Raw genomic sequence first — 6,524 nt, forward strand, 5'->3', positions numbered from 1 at the left:
ACAACCTTGTCAGAACTTATTGTTTGTTGATTTGTTTTTGATGGCCATTCTGACCAGTGTGAAGTGGTATCTCATTGTGGTTTTAATTTGCATTTCTCTGATGGCTCGTGTTGCTGAGACATGAGCTCTTTTCATATGTCTCTGGGCCCTCAGTATATCCTCCTTGGACAAGTAAGTGTCTGTTCAGGTCCTTTACCCATTTTTTAATTGGATTGTTTGTCTTCCTGGAGTGGAGTCATGTGAGTTTTTTACATACTGTGGAGATCAAACCCTTGTCTGAGGTATCATTGCCAAATATAATTTCCCATACAGTTGGTCCCCTTTTCATTTTGCTGATGTTTTCTTTAGCCATGCTGAAGATTTTTATTTTGATGAAGTCCTGTTCATTATTTCCTTTATGTCCCTTGCTCTAGGGGACATATCAATGAAAATATTGCTGTATGAAATATCTGAGATTTTCCTCCCTATGCTCTCCTCTAGGACTTTTATGGTGTCATGACTTATATTTAAGTCTTTTATCCATCTTCAGTTTATTTTTGTGTATGGTGTAAGTTGGTGGTCGCGTTTCACTTTTTTTGCATGTAGTTGTCCAAATTTCCCAACACCATTTGTTGAAGAGGCTATTTTTACTCAGTTTTACTCTTCTTCCCCTTTTGTCAAATATTAATTGACCATAGAGACATGAATTTATTTCTGGGTTCTATATTCTGTTCCATTGATCTATCTGTTCACAGAGATCAGATAAGAAAAAGAGAAATAAAAGGCATCCAAATTGGAAAGGAGGAAGTAAAAATGTCATTGTTTGCAGATGGCATGACAGTGTTCATAGAAAACCCTACAGACTCCACCAAAGTACTACTTGACCTGATAGTGAATTTGGCAAAACAGTGGGATAAAAAGTCAATATTCAGAGATTGAAGACATTTTTGTACACCAACAATGAAATATCAGAAACAGAAATCAAGAAAAAAATCCCACCCTGGCTGATGTAGCTCAGTGGATTGAGCACGGGCTGTGAACCAAGGTGTTGCAGGTTCGGTTTCCAGTCAGGGTACATGCCTGGGTTGCAGGTCATGACCCCCAGCAACCGCACATTGATGTTTCCCTCTCTCTCTCTCTCTCTCTCTCTCTAAAAATAAATAAATAAAATCTTTTAAAAAAGAGAAAAAGAAAAAATCCCATTTGCTGTAGCAGAAAGAAAAATAAAGTACCTAGGAATAAATCTAACCAAGGAGGTAAAAGACTTGTACTCAGAAAACCACACAACACTGAAGAAAGAAATTAAGGAAGACACAACTAAATGGAAGCATAGACTATGTTCATGGGTTGAAAGAATTGACATAATCAAAATGTCCATACCATACTACCCAAAGCAATTTATAGATTCAATGCAATCCCTATTAAAATACCACTGAAATATTTCACAGATCTAGAACAAACATTTCAAAAATTGATATGGAACCATAAATTACCCCAAATAACAGCAGCAACTTTGAGAAAGAAGAACAAAGTAGGAGGGATCACAATACCTGACATTAAAGTCAGGTATTGTGACTTTATTACAAGGCCACTGTACTAGAATACTACACAGCTGAAAGAAAGAAGGAGCCCCTACCCTTTGCAACAGTGTGGATAAAACTGAAGAGCATTATGCTAAATTAAATAATCCAGGCAGTGAAAGAAAACACCATATGGTCTCATCTATAAGTGGAACCTAATCAACAAAACAGACAAACAAGAACTATAACCAGAGACATTGAATTAAAGAATAAACTGACAGTAACTAGAGGGGAGGGTGGACAGGGATAATGGGGAAATGATGGGGAAGAGCTATCAAGGAAAACATAAAAAGGACCCATGGACAAAAGGGGTGAAGGATTGAGGGTGGGAGATGTGGGTTGGTGGGGTGGGAGAAATCAGTGGTGGGAAAATAGAGACAACTGTACTTGAAAAACAGTAAAAATAAATAAGTAAACAAACAAACAAACAAACAAATAAATAAGTAGGGGAAAAAACTGTATAACCCCCCCAATTGTCTTTTGAAGCATAGAAGTTCTTGATTCTTTTTAAAAACATTTTAAAGTATATTTGATTGATTATGCTATTATGGTTGTCCCATTTTACCCCTTTCATTCACCTCACTCTGCACACCCCCTCCTGCCCAAATCTGCTTCCCTTGCCTTAGTTCATGTCTGTGGGTCGTGCATATAAGTTCTTTGGCTTCTCCGTTTCCTATACTATTCTTAACCTCCCTCTGTCTATTTTGTACCTACTATTTATGCTTCTTATTTCTTGTACCTTTTCTACCATTCTCCCCCTCCCCTTCCCCACTGATCACCCTCAATGTGATCTCTATTTCTGTGATTCTGTTTCTGTTACAGTTGTTGGCTTAGTTTGTTTTTGTTTTAGGTTTGGTTGTTTTTTTTAAAATATATTTTATTAATTATGCTATTACAGTTGTCCCATTTTCCCTCCTTCATTCCCCTCCATCCAGCACACCCTCTCCCACCCACATTCCCCCCCTTTAGTTCATGTCCATGTGTCATAAGTTCTTTAGGTTCTACATTTCCCATACTATTCTTGCCCTCCCTGTATCTATTTTCTACCTACCATCTATGCTACTTATTCTCTGTACCTTTTCCTCCTCTCTCCTCCTTTCACTCCCCTGTTGCTAACCCTCCATGTGATCTCCATTTCTGTGGTTCTGTTCCTGTTCTAGTTGTTTGCTTAGTTTGCTTTTGTTTTAGGTTTGGTTGTTAATCATTGTGAGTTTGCTGTCATTTTACTATACATGTTTTTATCTTCTATTTCTTAGATAAGTCCCTTTAACATTTCATAAAATAAGGGCTTGGTGATGATCAACTCCTCTAACTTGACCTTATCTGAGAAGCATTTTATCTGCCCTTCCATTCTAAATGATAGCTTTGCTGGATATAGTAATCTTGGATGTAGTTCCTTGCCTTTCCTGACTTGGAATACTTCTTTTCAGCCCCTTCTTGCCTGCACAATTTCTTTGAAGAAATCAGTTGATAGTTTTATGGGAACTCCTTTGTAGGTAACTGTCTCCTTTTCTTTTGCTGCTTTTAAGATTCTCTGCTTCTCTTTAATTTTGGCTAAAGCAATTATGATGTGCCTTTGTGTGTGCTTCTTTGGGTCCAACTTCTTTGGGACTCTCTGGGCTTCCTGGAAGTCTATTTTCTTTGCCAGATTAGGGAAGTTCTCCTTCATTATGTTTTCAAGTAAGTTTTCCATTTGTTGTTCTTCCTCTTCTCCTTCTGGTACCCCTATAATTTGGGTATTTGAACAATTTAAAGTTGTCCTGGAGGTTACTAAGCCTCTCCTCATTTTTTTGAGTTCTTGTTTCTTCAGTTTTGTTCTGACTGAATGTTTATTTCTTTCTGCTGCTCCAAACCGATGATTTGGGTGCTGATTTCCTTTCCTTTCCTGTTGGTTCCCTGTATATTTTCTTTATTTCACTTTTCATAGCCTTCACTTTTTTCTCTATTTTGCAACCATACTCCATGATATCTGTGAGCATCCTGATTACCAGTGTTTTGACCTATGCACCTGATAGGTTGGCTTTCTCTTCATTGCTTAGTTGTATTTTTTCTAGAACTTTTATCTGTTCTTTCATTTGGGCCTTTTTCATTTTGTCTCAGTGTGCCTACTATGTAGTAAGTAGGGGAGCCTTAGGTATTTGCCAGGGTGGGACAACCCATGTTGCTGTGTTGTGGTGCTATATGTAGGGAAGGGGTCTGAGGGGGGAAAATGCCATTTGCTCAGCTCTCTGCTGGCTTTCAGTCACTTCTGCTGCTACCCACAAGCAAATTGGGCCCTTCTGGTGCTGATTCCCAGGTGGTTGGGTTTGTGTATGTTCTAGGAGGACCCTGTTGGTCTCTCCAGTGAACTCTCCTGTGAGGCTTGGAGTTTCTCCTGCTGCCACAGCCCCCACAGGTTTTGCAGTCAGAGGTTTTGAGGTTTATTTCCCTGTGCTGGAGCCCTGGGTTGCATGGTCTATCTCGCTCCCTGGTTGTTCCTCCTGATTTATTTGCATGCAAATGTGGGAATGCTTGCTCTGCTAGCTGTTGCCTTGCCTGGTCCAGGAGCCATTGCTTTTTGGTCCCAGTCCTCCAGCCACTACTTTGCTGAGAGTCTTCACCTGGCTGCCTGTCTCTGCCCCTCCTACCAGTCTAAATGAATGTTTCTGTTTTAACTCCTTGGTTGTCAGTCTTCCATATGGTTCGATTTTCTGTCAGTTCTGGTTGATTTTTGTTTTTAATTTGTTGTTGTCCTTCTTATGCTTGTGTAAGGAGGCAGTGCATCTACTTACCTATACCTCTATCTTGGCTGGAAGTCCATCTTTAACAGGAAGTCCTTAATTCCAATGAAATCCTATATATCAGATTTTTTATTTTATGACTAGTGCTTTTAGAATTGTATCAACTTTCCTAGCTTGCTTATTAAATTTTGCATAGCCAATCATGTCATTTGTGAATAAAGACAGTTTTACTTTTGCCTTTAAATATGAATGCCTTTTATTTCTTTTTTTGCCCTAGTTCACTGTCTAGAATCTCTAGTACAAGTTTGAATAAAAGTGGTGAGAACAGATATTCTTGTCTTTTTTTGATGTTAGAGAAAAGCTTTCAGTCTATTATTATTGGGTATGATATTAATTATAGGTTTCTTATAGCTGCCCTTTATCAGGCTGAGAAAATTGCCTGTTATTCATAGTTTGCAGAGATTTTTAAAAAAATGAAGTGGGTGTTGGATTTTTGCTTGGATGTGGGGTTTTTTAAGCTTCTGGGATCTATGAGTTTGTAGTTTTTATCAAATTTGAATAATTTGTTACCAATTATTTAATCAAATGTTTTGTTTCATTTTGTTTTGTCCCCCCTATTCTCTCCTCTTCTTTGGGAACTCCAATTTCATGTATCCAAAGATGCTTGAAGTTGTGCATGAGGCCTGATGCTTCATTTCTGTTAGTTTTTTTTTCTGTTTCATATTTGTGTAGTTCTGTTACTATATCTTCAAGTTTACTAAGTTTATTATCTGTAATGGCTAATTTGGCATTAATCTCATTATATATATATATATATATATATATTCTCCAAACTTCATTCAAGCTAAAAGACAACCAAAAATCTTCAAAATATTTTAAAACCCAGAGACCATAATTTACATAAATCTTTGTTTAAAAAGCTAGTAGAAGATAAATTGTAGTCAAACAAGTAGTGAATGAATAAATTACTGCAAAAGGATTGGCATTGAATATTAATTCCACCTAATTATAAGACAAAAAACAAAAAAATATATTTTTAGTTTGTATTGCCAAAACCTAGTCAAAAGATAAATTAAAATCTGAAAAAAATTAATTCAAAATACAAAGCAATAATTTCTGTAATATGGACATTTTCCTATGTTATAATCTAAGTATGATAAATTGAATTATTTTTCAAAATATTTAATTCTCCTCCTATGGGATAATTATAGGCAGAATTGGCATGTTTCACTTTCAAGCAATATGTAATCTTTTTTGTTTGGCTTCATTTGCCTGGACTTAAGATTTTTGAGATTTGCTCATGTTACATATATCAGTAGTTTGTTCTTTTTAAAGTTAAAGTTAAAGTTAAAGTCAAAGTTTAAAGTTCTTTTTGTTGTTAATTATTATTCCAGTGTAGAAGTATATCACAATATATTTATCTGTTTTCCTGTCGATGAACATTTGAATTGTTCCTAGTTTTAGGCTATTATGAATAATGCTGCTTTGGACCTTCTTATGCAAGTCGTTTTGGGACATGTGATTTGGGTAAATACTTAGGAGAAGAATTACCAGGTTATAAGACAAATTTATGTTTAATTTTATATGGAACTATGTAACTGTTGCAGGAGGTCATCGAAACTACCAGCTGACTTGCAGCCTGGACTTGGGTAATCAAAGGCTCCTTATCCTCTCCTCTCTACTTGGAATGTGCATTCCACCCACCATTTTCCCACACTAGGAGACATTTCAAGGACATAGCCTTGGGAGTTATGTGTTGCTGAGACCATCTGGAGTGAGTACTGACTGAATCTCATTAAGGCCTCTATATAAACTTAATCTGGCAGGCACATGTGGAGCTCTATTCATCTGGCAAACAAGAAGTTCCCTTGCTTATTGAACCTGCCACTTACCAATCTAGTGTGGTCGGCCTCTTTCTTCTGTCTTTCTCTGAGTTCTGTGTATGGGGGGCCAGTTTCAAATTTCACCTGGGGAACTTCCAAGCTTGGGAACTAACACTAATGGATTTCCAAAGTGAGAGTGAGTTCCTGTTGTACTACGTCTTCATTGATACTTGGTGTCATTGACCTTTTTAATTTTAGCAATTCCAATGGAAGTAAGGTGGTGATTCATTATGAACTTAACTTGAATTTGTCTGATAACTAATGATGAATACCTCTTTTTTTATTATTAGCCATTTTAATAGCCATACTCTTTAGTGAGGTACCTGTTGCACCCAGTGTATTTTACATCCCAGACATGATAA

This window comes from Phyllostomus hastatus, unplaced genomic scaffold, assembly GCF_019186645.2.
Source record: "Phyllostomus hastatus isolate PE091 unplaced genomic scaffold, TTU_PhHast_1.1 phas_contig_40, whole genome shotgun sequence".
NCBI classification, from domain to species: Eukaryota; Metazoa; Chordata; class Mammalia; order Chiroptera; family Phyllostomidae; genus Phyllostomus; species Phyllostomus hastatus.